This window comes from Macaca nemestrina, chromosome 14 (genome assembly GCF_043159975.1).
Source record: "Macaca nemestrina isolate mMacNem1 chromosome 14, mMacNem.hap1, whole genome shotgun sequence".
NCBI classification, from domain to species: Eukaryota; Metazoa; Chordata; class Mammalia; order Primates; family Cercopithecidae; genus Macaca; species Macaca nemestrina.
In genome coordinates this window covers 73580608-73599706 of record NC_092138.1, presented here as the reverse complement: position 1 = coordinate 73599706, position 19099 = coordinate 73580608, and positions in this window count along the sequence as shown.

Genomic DNA, 19099 nt, shown 5'->3' with positions numbered 1-19099 from the left:
ACTACAAAATCCATCTTTCTATTAATAGAATCTATATGTCTCTTTTTATCAGCACCTCAACACACTGTTCCCCTAAGAGTCACCATAACACAATTTCCAGATAGGGAAGGTTATTTGTTTGTTTGTTTTTGGTTTTGGTTTTTCTTTTCGTTTTTTTGTTTTTTTGAGACAGAGTCTCGCTCTGTCACCCAGGCTGGAGTGCAGTGGCCTGATCTCGGCTCACTGCCAACTCTGCCTCCCGGGTTCACACCATTCTCCTGCCTCAACCTCCCGAGTAGCTGGGACTACAGGCGCCCACCACCGTGCCCGGCTAATTTTTTTTTTTTTTTTTTTTTTTTGTATTTTTAGTAGAGATGGGGTTTCACCGTGGTCTTGATCTCCTGACCTCGTGATCCGCCCACTTCGGCCCCCCAAAGTGCTGGGATTACAGGTGTGAGCCACTACGCCCAGCCTGGATAGGGAAGGTTTTAATCTTTTTTGTTTATTGCTATATCTTTAGCTCCAATTATGTTCTTGACATAGAGCATATAATGAAAAAATAAGTATTGATTACATGAAGGTCACTGGCCTCTCACCAACCTACATTGACCCTTTTATGGTTTGCATAGTTGTTCCCCCCAACTCCAAAACTCATGTTGAAATTTAATTGCCATTGTAACACGTTAATAATCGAGACATTGAAGAGGTTATGAAGGCTCTACCCTCATGGGTGGGATTGGTCTTTTTATAAAGGGATGAGTTTGGCCTCATCTTGCGTTCTCCCTCTCTGTCTCTCTCGCTCTCTCTCTCTCTCTCTCTCACCCTCTCTTTGCCCTCCTGTACTTCCATCATGTGATGAAGCATCAATAAGACCCTTGCTCGATATCTCAGCAACTCAATATTAAACATTCCACCTTCTAAAACTGTGAACCAGTAAATTTCTGTTCATTATAAATTACCTAGTTGTGGATATTCTGATATAGCAGCACATAATGGACTAGGACAGAAATTGGTATGATACCAGGGAATTGGGGTGTTAATATAACAAATACTTGAAAATGTACATTTGGCTTTCGAATTGGAAATCTGGTACAGTAAAAGAATTTGGAGAAACAGGCCAGAAAAAGTCTAGATCGCCATGAAGGAAGCATTAAAGGCAATTCTAGTGAGAGCTTAGTAAAAGAAGAGAGCTTCCAGGAAAGTCTGAAACTTCTTAGAGATTACTTAAGTGGTCATGGTCATAATGCTGGTAGAAACACAGGTAGTAAAGGCCATTCTGGTGACATCTTGGACAGAAGTTAGAAACGTGGTGTTGGAAATTAGTGGAAAGGCCGTCCTTGTAATAAAGTGGCAAAGATCTTGGCTAATTTGTGCTAAAGGGCTTTATGGAAGGCAAAATTTAAGAGTAATGAACTTGGATATCTGGTTGAAGAAATATCTAAGCAAAATGTTGAAAGGGCTGCCTGGCGTCTCATAATTGTATATAGTAAAATGGGAGACGAGATAAATTATTTGAAGATATAATTTATCTTCAAAAGGTAAGCAGAACAAAAATTTGGAAAATCTGGAGCTTGACCATGTAAAGAATAAAGAACTTGACCATGTAAAGAACAGGTCTCTTGACCTGGTCAAGAGAAAAAAGAATGTGGTCAAGTGACCGTTTGATAAGATTAGTATGGAGAGAAAGAAACCAGAAGCTATTCGTTAAGACAGTGGGATAATGAGCCTGAAAGTATTTTGAAGATTTTTGAGATTGCCCCTTCATCACAGGCTCATAGCACTAAGACCTTGAAGGCAAGGTTTCCAGGGAGGTTCCTGTAGGACCTTAGAGTTTGTTGCCTGTGTCACCTCAAATGTATGTTCTTCTCCTTCTGATGCAGCATAGCTTGGCAAATCATGGCCCAAGTGGACCTGGGTGCAGCACTGGTCACCACTCTGGAATGTAGAGATCATATAAACATTGGCGATGTGCACGTCCTGCTAACTTTGCTGGCTTGCAGAGTGCAAAAGCTGTGGAAGCATGGCTGCCTTCAGTCACATTTCAAAGAATGCTGTAGGGGTCAGTTGCAAGGACAGAGCTGTCAAAGACAGTCCTCACTTGGTCCAATGCCTAGCGGGGTCAGGGGTGGAGCATGGGCCTCTCTGAAGACCTCAGAACTATAAAACTGCTAGTGTGCAACATCAGCCTGGAAGAGCTGCAGATGCAAGACACCTTCATATCAGAGTTGCTGTGAGGGCTGAGCTCAGCAAAGCCATAGGCTGGAACTTCCCAAAGTCTTATGGCTTTGGGAACACTAGTGTGTCTGGAAGGTGGAACATGGAGTCAAGGGAGATTATTCTGGAGCCTTAAGATTTAATATTAGGCCAGGTGTGGTGGCTTATGCCTGTAATTCCAGCACTTTGGGAGGCTGAAGCAGAAGGATCACTTGAGCCCAGTTTGAGACCAGCCTGAGCAACATAGGGAAATTCTATCTTGACAAAAAAAAAAAAAATTAAATATTAACTGGATGTGGTGGCACATGCCTGTGGCCCCAGCTGCTTGGGAGGCTGAAGTAGGAGGATTCCTTGGGCATTGGGAGGTTGAGGCTGCAATGAGCCATGATTACACTAATGCACTCTGGCCTGAGTAATAGACTGAGACTCTGTACAAAAAATAAAAAAAAAAACAAACAAACAAAAAACAGAAAACAAAAAGACAAAAAGATTTAATGTAGTATGCTCGGTTGGATTTTAGACTTACTTGGGACAAGTTATCTCTTTCTTTTTGCTTATTTATCCCTTTTGAAATGGAAATATCTGCCCTATGTCAGTTCCATCATTGCAGTTTAAAAGTAAATAACTTGTTTGATTTCATAGTTTCACAGCTGGAAAAAAGTTCACCTTAGGATGAGTCACATCTTGAATCGTACCCATATCTGATTTAGATGAGAGTCTGGATTTTATACTTTTGAGTAGATGCTGGATTGAATTCAGACTTTTGGGATGAAATTAATGTACTTTGTACATGAAAAGGACATGAGTTTTGGGGTGCCAGGGACAGAAAAATATGGTTTGAATGTTTGCCCCCTCAAAAACCCATGTTAAAACTTAATTGCCATTCTAATAGTATTTGAGAGGCAGAACTTTTGAGAGGTAATAAGGCCATAAGGGCTTCACTCTTAGGGGCGGGATTGGTGCTGTTATAAAAGGGTGCACTTAGCCTCATCCGGTTCTCTTTCTTGCCTTTCTCTTTGCCTTTCTGCACTTCCACCATGTAATCATGCAGCAAGAAGGCCCTGGACAGAAGTTGTTACCTTAATATTGAATTTTCCAGCTTCCAGAAATGTAAGTCAGTAAATTTCTTTTTATTATAAATTACCCAGTTTGGGGTGTTCTGTTACAGGAGCAGAAAATAGACTTAGCCCCGAATTCATAAACTTTTAACTACTACTGAATTCTCAACTGTATATGCCACTTTATTCAAGTCCATTTCACATCTGAAAGTTAATAAAAGTGTGCATTTTCCCACATTTTCATATATTTTAACATAGAATTTGAGCAAAATGCTTTCAGTTAGTCAATAAAATTAAATGAAAGTTGCTTCAGTTTTAGGATTTATATGGCTTATCTATTAAAAATAATACATATGAAAGTGTAGTTAAAAGAATTTTCTAGGGTTAGAATTTTGGAGAAGTGCATCACAAATAGAAAATAATATTTGATGGCCAGGCGCGGTGGCTCAAGCCTGTAATCCCAGCACTTTGGGAGGCCGAGACGGGCGGATCACGAGGTCAGGAGATCGAGACCATCCTGGGTAACACAGTGAAACCCCGTCTCTACTAAAAATACAAAAACTTAGCCGGGCGAGGTGGCAGGCGCCTGTAGTCCCAGCTACTCGGGAGGCTGAGGCAGGAGAATGGCGTGAACCCGGGAGGTGGAGCTTGCAGTGAGCTGAGATCCGGACACTGCACTCCAGCCTGGGTGACAGAGCGAGACTCCGTCTCAAAAAAAAAAAAAAAAAAAAAAAAAAAAAAAGAAAATAATATTTGAGAATTTATGTTATTTGAGAAATCTTATTAGTAATTTGAGAAAAATGAATAATCTCAGGTCTGCAGAGGATGAATTAACAGTATGCCTGCAATGTTCTGATTCATTAGAAAATAGGAATATTGAATGCCTAATAGGGCCTGACAAAAAGACACTGGAGTTCTCTAGTGAGTAGGCCTCCACTGGCTAATGTGAGATACTCTGAAGACCAAGAAGAATCACTATCATTATTGTTACATTAAGTAAATAAAAATGAGAAAAACATTAAAGAAGTATCATATCAATTCCTTGTTTTGGAAATTAGTATTAAATAGAAAAATAAATTAATCATGTATCCTGCCTTTTTATGGAAAGCAAACTACAATTCCTGTACACTTGCTGAGTGATTTTTTGAAGAAAAACAAAATGACAAAATTATAACCACTTGCAATTACGTTTAAAATAATATATATTAACACCTGAAAAGAGAATTCGGGTTTAAGGAACTTACAAAAGACTTTTTTGGTGGTTTTACTGAAATTATTAACAGGTTTATTTATGTGTTTTCAGAATTAGTTAATATATCTACCCAATGAAATGAGCACTTTTCTCTAGGAACATTGAAAAATGTGTTATATTCTCAGAATATAATGGAAGAAGTTATACCATACAGTTTTAATCAAGAATCTCAAATATAAACGTATATCCCAAAAAGATTATGGCAATTATAAAATGGTTTTCCACTGTAACATCAACTCTATTCCCAAGTAGTGATTTCATGACATTTCTCTCCATTGGCTATCCATAGCTCATACCTTACAATTGCGCTTGGTAAATATTGTACTGTGCTTATTCAATTCTATTCACAGGCTTTTATAAGTGTTGTTAATTGTGATACTTGGAATAAACACTGGTTAAGATGGGAAAATATTCTCTCAAAATCCAGCATTATCACTTGATTGAAAACAACCGATGCATTTCAAAATAGTTTTTAGGAATATCAGTCACTTATCCCAGATCAAACTAGTTAAGTCTCTCAAATAATCATAGTCTAAGAGTGATGTCCCTTCAGTGAATAGCTTTCCATATCTATCCTCCATTGAGCTGGTGCCATCAATAAGTGAGTTAACCATGGCCTCCTGGTGTGTTATTTTCACCTTATTTCTGCTCTTGATGCATTGGAATGCCTTAATAAATTGACTAAATAACCTTGTTTTTTCTCTCTTTCTATAACTAAGAAGGGGATGCATTATAAGGTAAAAATAATGTAACAAAGATATACAATATAGTAAAAATGTCCATGGATCATAGGTCCTCTTTAACAGGAAGAAACTTAAATGTATTTCATTATAATTTTTTTAACCTATGGTGGCTCATATTTCACTACTAGGAGACAAAGGAAAGGTCAAGCAAATGTGTCCCTAATATTTCATTGCTATTTCAACTTGAGAACTATAATTTTATTTTTAAGATACTATAGTTTGAATTTCATTTGAAATATTTCTCTGTTATAAGAATGGAAAAGATATTAAATAGTAAGCTTCATAGTCTCTCACACAGAAAACCCTAAATGAAATAGAATGAAATATAAACATTTTCACACTAACACTATGCCATCTTCCTCATCAGTCCACCTTCCTAGGACCTCATGTACAATTCCTTCAACTCAGCTACATTTTCATCACCTCTCAATTTAAGTCAAACAAATCCCATTTCAGCTACAATTGTATTTTTTTCTTTGATTTTTATTACTTTTATTATCATCAATGGCTTTATCTGACATCAGTCTCCTACTTAGACTTCTTTAGGAACTTCAAAACACTTAAAGCTGGTAAAACAATTAGAACACATACAGTCAGTTGTTTCTTGACCTGCAGTTTTCATTTCAAAAAGACATAATTCATGTAAGAGCTTTCAGATAATAATAACTTAATTGATAAGGAAAATATTGTGTGTGCATAAACCACAATAGAAGGGTAAAATGGAAGTGTGCACTATGACCACGTCACTCCTGCCTCCCATAGGCTGACATGGCACCATACAGAGATGATTCTCCTGAGTGCACAGTTTCTATAGTGGGAAAAGAGAACTAGAAGTGGAAATTCAGCTTCCCTAACATTCAAAGATGCTTTCCAGAATCTCATTCTTGTCTCCACTCATGATTAATACAGTGGGTAACAAACACAATTAGGCTGCTTGGCGTCAAGTAGACACAAAACAAAGTTGTGGAACTCACAGTGACCACTGAATGTATCTTAGTGTAAGCTCTATGTATCTGCCAGTGGTAGTGTCCAATTAGAGGTATCAGTTAAAAGCAGAGCTCACCTGCAAAACCAAACTGGTGGCTTCCACAAACAATGGAAACCTCCACCCGTTTGAATCTCTAGACAGCCAGTGTCCATGCCTAAGCTCAGATCCCACTACAATGCCTAGCCAAGGGAGACATGCCTACCATAGTGCCTTTTTTTTTTTTTTTTTTTTTTTTTTTTTTACAGAGCAGAGGGGCTAGACCTGCCCCACCTGGGAGTTGAAACAACTCTGTTCAACTCCAAAACCCACCCTGAGGGCCAACCCAGGCAGGGAGGCAAACCTCCAATTTCCATTTCTACCAAACATAGAAGCTAGTCTTGTCTGTCCCATCCAGTGACTCCACCCAACCTTGAGGCCCAGCCTGCAACCCTTTCTAACTGTAGAACTCAAAAAGCCAGTACCACATGGCCTGGAAATATACTTTGTGGCCTGACCCGAACACAGACAATCACAGTGCCCAGCCAGCAGCTTGGGCAGAATGCAGAACACATCCAGTATTCTCATCAGACAGTGGAGGCCAGCAAACAGTCCCATCCAAACTCAGAGCCAAGGCAGTGGCCCAGTAATCCAGAGAATGAGCAAGTAAACTCTGCTTGCCTCGGATTGGTACCAGCTGGTCCACTCAGAACCACAAGCTAGACTATGTAAGTGAAGGTATAATCCTGCCCAAGAACATCTGTAAAATCTGGAAAAAGTAGTTTCTGCCCAAATGTGTGGAGAGCAACAAAAATACATAAGGATTATGAAGAATCAGGGAATAATGACACCTCTAAAAGAAACTAATAAAGCTTCAATAATGAATCCTAAAGAAATGGAGATATATGAAAAGACTGACAAATAATTTGTAATAATTCTAAAGAAGTTCAATGAAATATAAGAATATACAGATATAAAATTAAATATATTGTTAAATAGGAAATTTGACAAAGAAACAATAAAAACAATTAAAAATCTGGAGATGAAGAATACAAATATGGAACTGAAAAATGTACTTGAAAGCTTCAACAGCAGCCTCAAACAAGCAGAAGAAAAACTTAGGAGCTTTAAGAGAGACTATTTAATATTATCAAGTCAGAGGAATAGAAAGAAAACAGAACAGAAAGGAGAGAAGAAAGCCTTTGGGAATTATGGAACACTATCAAGAGATCTAATCTTAATGTTTGTAAAGAAAACCAAAAGATAATAGGGGTAGCTACAATTACATCTTAGTCGGCTTGTGGCACAATAACAAAATACCCAAGATCAGGTAATATATAAAGAAACTTTTTGTTTGTTTGTTTTTTATTGTTCTAGAGAAGTCTGAGATTGAGATGCCAGCACTTTTGTTTATCTGGTGAGAGTTGTTCTCTATTTCCAGGATGGTACCTTGATGCAGCATTCTCTAGAGGGAAGAAACCCTGTGTTTTCACATGGCAGAATGTGAAAGGCAAAAAGGGATAAATTGCCTCCATCAGGTTTTTTTATAAGAGCATCTAATCTCATTCACTAGGTGAAGAGCTATGATGACCTAATACTCTTAAAATCTTACCTCTAAATACTGTCACTTTGCCTGTTAAGTTTTAACAACTGAATTTTTGAGCAGACACATTTAAACCATAGGAATTTAAAGAAAATAGTCTTTAAGTAAAAAATCATAAAAACAGACAAAGGGGTCTCTTTATAATGATAAAGGTGTTAATTCATTAAGAAGTTAAAACAATTGTAAATATATATATATATGCAAAACATTGGAGCCTCTAAAATATAAATATTAGAGGATCTTAAGACATAAATTACAATAAAATTATGGTAGAGGACACCAATACTCCACTTTCAAGAACAGGTAGATCACTTAGACAGAAAATTAATAAGAAAACATTGTACTTAAATGGTAATTTAGATCAAATGGATCCAACAGACACACAGAACATCCCACCAAATAGTAACAGAATGTATTTCCTTGTCAAACCCACATGGAATATTCTCCAAGATAGATCACATATTAGGCCACAAAACAAGTCTGAGCACATCAAGAGAACAGAAATCATATCAACTGTCTTTTCTGATCAAAATATCATAAAACTAGAAATTAACAGGAGAAATCTTTCAAAAATCACAAATATGTGGAAATTAAGCCTGAACAATCAATGAGTCAAATACAATAGCAAAGACTTGGAACCAACCCAAATGCCCATCAATGATAGACTGAATAAAGAAACTGTGGCACATATATACTATGGAATACTATGCAGCCATAAAAAAGGGACGAGTTCATGGCCTTTGCAGGAACAGGGATGAAGCTGGAAACCATCATTCTCAGTGAACTAACACAAGAACAGAAAACCAAACACTACACATTGTCAATCATAAGTGGGAGTTGAACAATGAGAACACATGGACACAGGGAGGGAAACATCACACACCAGGGCCTAACAAAAAGTGGAGGGCTAGGGGAGGGATAGCATTAGGAGAAATAACTAATGTAGATGACAGGTTGATGGGTGCAGCAAACAACCATGGCATGTGTATGCCTATGTAACAAACCTGCATGTTCTGCACATGAATCCCAGAACTTAAAGTATATGTATGAAAAAGTAGTTCAGGCACTGAAAAAAAAAAAGCAAAAATGAAATTAAAAAATAAATCTCGTGACAAATGAAAATGGAAGCACAACATACCAAAACTTATGGGTTGTAGCAAAGTCCTCAGAGGGAATTTTATAAGAATACATGCTATATCAAAAAGAAGAAAAATCTCAAACAACTGAATTGTATACCTCAAGGAAGTAGAAATAGAAGAACAAACTAAACTCAAAGTTACAAGAAGGAAGGAAATAATAAAGATCAGAAAAGAAATAAATGAAATAGAGACAACAAAACAAGAGAAAAACCAATGAATGCAAGAATTGGTTTTTTTGAAAGGATAGACAAAATTGATAACCCCTTAGCTAGAATAAGAATAAAAGAGAAGACTCAAAAAATCAGAAATGAAGGAAAATAAATTATAGATGTTATCATAGAAATATAAAATATCATAAAATTATCTATGAATAATTATGTGCCAACAAATTGGGTAACCTAGTAGAAGTGATGGCCTCAGTAGGCCATCTGGAGAGACCACCAGCTTCTATGGGGAGGCCCAGCTGGTGCTGCACTCCTCATGGAGCCAGCAGGAGCTGGGATCAGGTGGGAGCTGTAAGCACCTAATTGCAGCTGCAGACCCAGGTATCCCTGTGCTCCCTGGGTCCCGGGAATCCCACCTCCCCCTACAGACTCAGAAGTGCCTACTCCCACTCTATGACCTCTCCTTGCTCCTGGTGCCTGCTCTGATTTTGGAACAAAGTTGAAGCTGAGTCAAAGCGCTGTCACGACCCATCTGGCTGTGTGTGCACTTGGGGCAACACTGACATGTCAGCCCCCTGCCACCTTGGTCCCCTCCAGACTTTGGGTGCTGACAAACATGGGAGGGAGGCTGAAGTGGTGAGGGGTACTTGGTGTGGGCCTGCAGGTACCTCTTGGCAGGAACACCTTGGCTGCTGTGGACAACATTACTGATGGTAGTGGGAGGCAGACAGGCTCCTGGGCAGACATGGGCAGGTCACTGGTGAAGCTCCACCTTCAAGCCAGGGATGACCTGAAGCTTGAGGGCCAGGCATTTCCAGGTAGAGTCATGGCCTGGAGTGAGAAGTGAGACATTATGGTGCTTTTTCTCAGCCCACCCATGGCCACCCATGGACCAATCAGCATGCACTTCCTCCTTGCTAAGCCTATAAAAAATTCCCGGATCGGCCAGATGCACACAGACAACGGGACTACAAGCTGCAGGAAGAAGCTACCCAATTTGGGTCTCCTTGACTGGTTAGGATGACCTGCCTGAGGAAAGGAGCTACCCACTCTGGGTCTCCTCTCCACTGAGAGCTGGACACTCATCAGGATGACCTCCTGTGGAAAGGAGCTACCCAGGGCAGGTCCCCTGAGAGCTTTTCTGTTACTCAGTGAAGGTCCTCTCTGCCTTGCTCACCCTCCAGTTTTCCATGTAGTTCATTCTTTCTGGATGCAGGACAAGAACTTGGGACCAGCCAGTTGGCAGGACTGAGAGAACTGTAATACAAACAGGGCTGAGATGCCTCTCTGTGTTCACCACAACACACTCAATAAGAAAGAGAGAAGAGCTGAGGCCCTCTGGGGAGTCCAGACCTACGGGCTCCCCAAGCCAGGGTTTTAACACCCTCTTTGGGGCTCTGCAGTTTCTAGCATCTCTGAGCATTCAGGTGCCATTACATTCCCCTTGTCCAGATGCCAGTGCCCACAGCGGAAGCTGTTTGCTATGTATCTGGTCCAGCTGCAGCCTCACGTGGAGCCAGTGCCTGTGCCGGCACTTGGAGCTGCCTTCCCCGCTGCAGCAGCCAGCATACCTGCCTGTGTGCAGTGGCCGGACCCCACGCTCTCTCGCTCATACACTTCTTGCTGCTGGGTACCTGGCTTGTCCTTGGTAGGTATGGGATCCAGGCCGGTAGCATGAGCCAAGCACAACGTGCCATGCCGAGTGGGTGGAACAAGCCCAGTGGACACAATAAATAGTCAAGCTGAAGGTGGCACTGGCCAGAGGAGTTTCCGGCTGGTGAAGTGACACCCCAAGCATCCTGTAAGAGAAGTGAATAAATTCCAAGACGTATAAAATCTACCAAGACTGAATCATAAAAAAATAGAAAATATAAGCAGACTAATAATGAGCAAAAAATGTTGAATCAGTAATAAAAAGTGTCTCATCAAAGAAAAACCCCAAAACTGATGGCTTCCTTGGTGAATACAATACATTTACAGAAGAACTAATACCAATCCTTCTCAAATCAGAGCAAAGCTGGAACCATCACACTATCTCATTTCAAACGACATTACAATGCTATTGTAATTAAAAGGGTATAGGACAGGCATAAAAATTAACACATTGTGCAATGAAGAGACTAGAGAGTGCAAAAACAAACCACTTGTTTTAATGGTCCATTAATTTTTGACAGATGACAAGATGATCCAATGGAAAAAGAACAGTCTCTTCAATAAAGGATGTTGGGAAAACTGAGTAGCCACAGGGAGAAGAGAGGAAAAACAAACAAACAAACAAAAAAAACACCTGGACCCTTATCTTAAACAATATACAAAAATTAAAATGGATTAAAGAATTAAGCAAATGGAGCACTTTGGCTCATGCCTATAATCCCAGCATGTTGGGAACTGAGGGTGTATTGCTTGAGTCCAGGAGTTTGAATCCAGCTTGGACAATATGTCAGAACCCCATTTCTACAAGAAATATAAAAATTAGCCTGGCATAGTGGCATGTGCCTTGCAGTCCCAGCTATATAGGAGCCTGAGGTGGGAGGATGGTTTGAGTCCAGGAAGTGGAGGTTACAGTGAGCTGAGATGGTGTCATTGCACTCCAGCCTTGGCAGCAGAGTGAAACTCCATTTAAAAAAAAAAATTAAGCCCAGCGTGGTGGCATGTACCTGTAGTTCCAACTGTTTGAGAGGCTGAGGTGGGAGGATGGCTTGAGTCCAGGAGGTGGAGGTTGCAGTGAGCTGAGATCATGACACTGCACCACTCCAGCCTGGGCTTTGCAACCAGACCCTACCTGAAAAAAAAAAAAAAAAAAAAAAAAAAAAAAAAGCATTAAACACATGACCTGAAACTAAAACTAGAGAAGAAAATGAACAGAAATAGCTACACGTAATTGGTCTGGGTTATTGTTTATTTGGCTCAGACTCCAAAAGCTCAGAAAACAAAAGCAAAAGTAGACAAATTGGATTACATCAAACTAAAAAGCTTCTGCATAGGAAAGAAAACAATTAACAAATTAAAGACAATCTACAGAATGGGAGAAAATATTTGTCAACCAAAAAATGTGGTAAGTGGTAATTATCCAATATATAATAAACAATACCAATAAAACAACCCAATTTTCAAATGAGCTAATGACCTTAATAGACATTTTTTAAAACACACAAATGGCTAACAGATCTATGATATAATTCACAAAATGATATACGAGTGGCTAACAGATATCAATCAATACATCTAATAATTTAGAATTGCCTAGTTGAAATTTGAGAGGCTGTGCTCTCCTTTAACATCACTATTCATTTAGAAAAATGCAAATTAAACCCACAATAATTTATCACCTAATACCTGTCAGAATGGCCATTATCAAAAAGAAAGATAAGAAATGCTAATAAGGTTGTGGAGTAAAGGGAACCCTGTACGCAGCCAGTGGGAATGTAAACTGGTACAGCCACTCAGGACAACTGTGTGGAGATTTTCCTCAAACAAGTTTGAAAAAATTAACATTTGATCAAACAAGCACACTCTAGGTATATATACCCAAAGGAAATGTTGTCATTTGCCACAACAAGCGTGGACCTGGAGGACATTATGCTAAGGGAATTAAGTTCTTCACAGAAAGACAAATACCATGTGTTCACATTTATATGTGCAGTCTAAAGCAATAAAACTCTTAGAAGCAGAAAACAGTGCTGATTACCAGAGTCTGGGAGTTGGAGTGAATTGGAAGATGTTGGTCACAGGGTGCAATGTTTCATTTACACAGGAAAGATAAATGGTAAGTATTTGAGGTGATGGACAGTTAGTTAGCTTGATTCAGTTATTCCACATTATATACATATATCACAGCATCACTTTGTACTTCACAAACATATACGATTATAATTTGTCAAAATAAAAGCATAAAACCACTGACCCCCTAAAATCTCATTTTAAAACTGAGGCAAGATACCCGGATAACTGAATTAAATTGATTAATAATGATGATTTATCAAATTCCTAATCTCAGCCAAACCTGTTCTGAAATTTCTTTGTAATGATATTGAGCTTGAAAGAAGAGCATTTTGTTATAAACGACATTCAACATTTTACTTCCAAACTGTCAAATAAATAAATAAATAGCCTAGAACATTTTTTACATGCTAAGCACTAGCTAAGTGCATTCTTAAATTGTAGTAAAATATGTACCTAAATATATACTTATTTTGTAAAAACTATGAAAAATAATATCAAGTAACTCATAATATCAAGTAACATTAACCATTATCTTGCAACATTTCTGAAAGATAGAAAGAAGCTGTTCAATTTTTAAAAATGTACATGAGCAATTATTTGTATGCATTTATTTCTTTCAAGATGGCGATAAAATCTTTTCTATTATAACATAATTGCCTACAAAATGGAAGATTTCCTTCCCATTTTGTAGCATGTAAATAATATGGGTAATTTATTCATAAATTAAATGCAGACTTTTGGTAGAGTACATATGGCCATAGATCTCTGCAGCTGCTATTCTGAGATTTCTTTAATTCCCAAGGGGGTAAGATTCTTATTTATGATGTACCCAGGTGCTGATGTTTACAGTAGAATCAGTGTTTTTGCTTATATATGTGTTAAAGTGTATGAAGCCAGAATCTGTTTATAACTGGTATATATCTAAAGACGTATATAAATTACTTATGCACAAGTATACAATTTAAAACTTTCCTATACCTATGATTATAATTTGGAATAATTGTTAATTATATCTACTGCATATGGTTGTTGTGAGAATTAAATATATTTTTATATAAAGAATGCACTTAACTAGTGCTTAGAATGTAAAAATTGTTCTAGGATATTTATTTATTTATTTGGCAGTTCAGAAGTAAAATGTTGAACGTTGTTTATAACAAAATGCTCTTCCCCACTTGTCCAAAGAAGACAAACTGGAGAAACGACTAAAAATTCTTATGTAACTTGTATCATCTTAGGCTTAAACAGAAAGTAAATCATTCTTAGATTGACTGGAAGAATCAATACAAAAGTAATGTAAAATGATAAAATTACAAAATGAAGTAAAATAGCATGCTTGGCAGAAGCTTTTGGTATTATATAAAAAGAGGAAGTGAAGAAAAATGAATTCTACACATATTTATGAATTTATTTAGCCATTATTTATTGACCATGGATTAGGCATTTGTGTCTTGCCAATGTCTGAAAACTCAAGTGTAAGACATTATCCCTGTACTCCAAAACTTACAGTTTAGTGGTGTTGAGTGTGATATATAATAGACTATGACAACATATTGTAATACTTGTGTAAAAAACTATTGAAATATTTGAATAACAAAGAAAAGTTGCTTGTTGATTTTTTTCTCATTGTTTCCTTCAAACAAGCTGTTTTCAACCTCCTTTTCCACATTTTTAGAATATCTTTGTTAAATCCCATAATTTAGAATTGTGCTAAAAGTAAGATGTCATGGTGCCCTTCTGGCAGGTGTTTCAGATATCTAGAAACAGTTCCTTTGGGTACATTATCTCTTACTGGAAATGACAGAGCAATGGTAGGCACAATTTAGGTATCCATAGTCACTGCAGTATCAGAAAACATGGCAAAATGAATGGAAGGTCTAGGCAAGGTCTAGGCAAAGTTCCTGCTGTCATCTTCACAACCGGAGCAAGTTTAGCCCTTTTCAAAGAATCAGCCATGACAGTCCAAGGTAACATACTTCATTCTCTAAATTGACTCTGGCAAGCAGCTGAAAAGAGATACACTATTGCTACTTTGAATATAATTTCACAAAGTAGGTCTATTTGGGGAGTATCAAGCTTGTTTTTTCTTCCTTATGGAAGGTTGGATAAAATTTAAGTATATTGTAAGGAGTTAGGTTATTATTTTGTACCCCCAAATAGGTAAAATATATAATACAGGTTTTGAGCTTTAAAATACTAGGAAACCATAGGCAAACCATAGGCATAGAGTAAAAGGGCTTAGATATCTGGGAAATACTTATTTTGTTTCTCCATGGCAGTGATTAAAGGAGGGAAACTATTGCTGTGTGTTATGGAATGATAACATTGATGTTATCATTGTACTGATGACCTGGTTCTAGATTACCAAGCCATGGCCCAGGATGATCATTGAATGATAAGCTGCTAAGGATTTGTGCATGTTTCGAGAAAGAGGAAAGCTGCCAGAGGCTTCGTAGTCATACTTTAATACTGAAGTAATGACTCACTCTCACAATTACATGTTCATCCCTGCTTGCGTTGTTTCAGATCTAAACTTACAGTTCAATGAATTTGCTGATTAGATGTTCTTCAGTCTGTGAATTGAGGGAACCAGAAGTTGGCTCTGTGCAAGATTTATTTTTAAATTTAGATGTGTCCAAGATGAAATCTGTGTAATCAAGACACACGAGTTACTGTTATTATATAAACATAAAACTGATTTCTGGGAAGATCTTCGGGAAATCCTTGCTTCAAGGTTTGGTCATCTGCAAAAGAAGATGGGTTTAATAAGCTTCTGAGTACAGGGCACTGCAAGGCTTATGCCATCAATTTATTCAGAGATTATTTATAAGTTACAAAAAGAAGGCTGCAAAGACATGGAATAAACCTAAATGCCTATCAGTGATAGACTGGATAAAGAAAATGTGGTACATATGCACCATGCAATACTATGCAGCTACAAAAAAAAATTAAAGCATATCTCTTGCAGGGACATGGATGGAGCTGGAGGCCATTATACTTAACAAACTAACACAGGAATAGAAGAACAAATACCACATATTCTCACTTATAAGTGCGAGCTAAATGATGAGAACATGTGGACATATAGAGGGGAACAACACATACTGGGGCCTATCGGAAGGTGGAGGGTAGGAGGGGAGAGAGGATCAAGAAAAATGACTTGTGAGTACTAGGCTTAATACCTGGGTGAAAAAATAATCTGCACAACAAATGCCCATGACAGAAGTTTACCTGTGTAACAAAGCTGCACTTGTACCCCTAAAATTAAAAGCTAAAAAAAGAAAAAAAAAAAGAAGATGGAAAGCATATGGTGTTCTGCCTGATAATTTTTCAGTTTCTTAATTTTGTCCTGAGAAATGATGTGTTCTTATTACAGTGTGTGTGTGTGTGTGTGTGTGTATGTGTGTGTATATATATATATGAAAGTGTGTACACAGATTTTATGTGTGTGTGTGTGTATGAACACACACCACCTACACAGAAACAGAGGAAGAAGGAAAGAGTCAAACATTTAGTTACCCTAAAAAGGGAAACTATAATTTCCATTGTCAGTCACCTCAACTATAAATGATAGAATTGAATCACCTTGTTCCACAGAAGCAGAGAACAGGTCGTGTCCTTAGAGCTTCACAATGGATGAAAATCTCTTTTATCAACCATTCCTAAGGCAGGGACAAAATCTCTACTCTTGAGACTTTAAGGCAAAAGAGAAAAGAAACAACCTTTCATGGCTGATGGTTAAGAAAAAAGTGAAGAGAGTTTTTGACTATTACTGAGATAAAAATAAAAGAAGAAACTTAAAATAACATCTTTTGGTGGGTGACAGTCTCTTAATGTTCTACATTTTGTGCTTACATAAAAGCTGAAACAGCTAATCAATGTAGGTGTGCAAAGAAGAAAGGTATCTCCCAAGAGCTTTGATTACCAGTTTCCCAAAATAGAAATTTGAGGAATAAAATACAACCATGAATCTAATAGTGCTTCAGAACCAAGTAGATCCATTTACAAAATAAAAGAATAAACATACATCTGCCAAAAGGACAACAAAAGAACTAAAATAATAAACTTTTTAAATTTAGCATCACCTGCCTGCAGTGAGTTACAGTGGAAAAGTAATATCCTTATTCCATATTATCATGGTAGGATAATTTGAAAACCAAATATGGTACTACCAAAGGTCTCGATTAGTTAGGCAGCACCATAGAATCACTTGCGGAGAGATGCTTTAAGGAAGCATAGGTAAAGAGAAGGATTGAAGGTTTTATATAAACATTTAAACCATAGCCTATCTATGGAATGCACCATCATCAGTGCAAAGTACATAAACATAAGAAAATTTCTATTATCTCCCATCATCTAGTTATAACTATTCCATGGAAGGACTCCAGGTTGGGATACTACAGATCATTATGTTTAAAAAGTTTGTATTGAGTTGTTGATGTAATTGTTCTCCATTTCCTTTCTGTTTGCAAGTAGAGATGCAAGGGGATGATCATCTCTATGATAACTAGAGATTGTAAGTGAGGTGTGGGAGGTAAGTTCTGAAATGTCTCTGAATGATCCCTGCCTCCTCTCATTCATACCTCTGTACCCCTGTGTGTATGTATGTGTGTGTCTTGAGATGTGTGGACATGGTGACTTGATTGTCATGAATAGAATATAGTGAAAGTGATGAACTGTTAATTCTGATATTAGACTATAAAAGACTGTGACTTTTATTAGTCTTTCTCTCTCTTTCTTACCTTCATGGCTTTCTTTGATAAAGCAAGTCCAGAATATGTATAGAACTCTTCAAAATCAATATGAAAATAGCTCCATAGAGACACCAGCAAAGTATATGAATGATTAGTATCACAAAACCCCCAGTGGACAATAAAATACAAGCGGGAACATAAAATTCCACTGTAATTAGTTAAATGCAAATTACATACAAAATGAGGTAATATGATATGCAACCAGATTTGAAAAGTGCAAAAAAAATTCAGAAACAGGTGTTGATAAAGATATAGAGAAAATAATGCCATATATTTAATGGCATAGTATTGTTGCAATAGATTTAGAGAAAAAGTTTAATAATTACTAGTGTCCTGAGTACTACTAGTAGAACAGCGCTGAAGAAAAAATACGGTAATACTTAGTGGCCCAACCAGTGTCAATTGTTACAGTTGCAAATTGGCAATCAGGCACAATTGACACATAGGCTTTAATCTAACATTATGCATAATTGACTTTTACAGAAGATTATGGGAAAAGAAATACTATGATAAAGCATTTTACCTCATTGGGAGGCCTGGTTCACAGCTGCTTTTATCACATCCACGTGCAGGGAGTGTCCAGCTACCAAAATTAAAACCAAGGTCAATGTAAATTACGTTGACACCAGAAGGCTGCAGTATCAGCTTGCACCAGCCATTTATACTGGGTCAGTTCCAAAGATGGACATTCCACAGCAACAAGGAAGACATAAAAATCCACATTCATCTTGATGCTGTACATTCTAAAGAAAGAGAAGAGGGTTATGTTCTCAAGTAGAACTGGAACAATATAGGTTAAATGTTAAACGTTTATTTATTTACAGGAAAGTGTGTTGCCTCCATTTAGCAACCACACATCTAAGCTAAATAATTAATACTAATAACTTCCAGTTTCTATATTAAATTAACTTTCAAGCATATGCACAATGTACACATGGACAAAACACTATTTGCAATGGTGGAGTTCTCAAATGACTTAATTTTCCATTGTAAGGAAATAGGTAAACCTTTATGGTTTATTCCCATGTTAAAATAAATGATTTACATTTTCCAAGCTATAAAAATATAAACTGCAGTTTGAATGAAAAAAGAAAGATTGAAAAAGAATGTATGAAATCTGAAACTTTCAAAACTAGAGAAAAATGACACTATATCCCAAGTATTTATCTTTAAAATGATGACAGTGTAATAACTTTTGCATGGGGTAGGCATAGCATTTTAATGAGTTAATGCATATAAATTATTTAGCATAGTATCTGGACCATGGTAATGTGTCAGTAAATGGTAGCTATTATATGAATGTGTATATATATATAACACAGTAAAAGTATTAAAATACTGGAAAATTACATACATTCCCTTTAGTATAATAGCAACCTTCATGTAAGGAGATACAAAAATTGATACATAGGTTAAGGTATTAATCTAATTTTTATTTTATTTAACAAAATAAATACTGAGCAAATGTGCCAAATAATAACACATCTGTTTAAGTGTAAAATAATC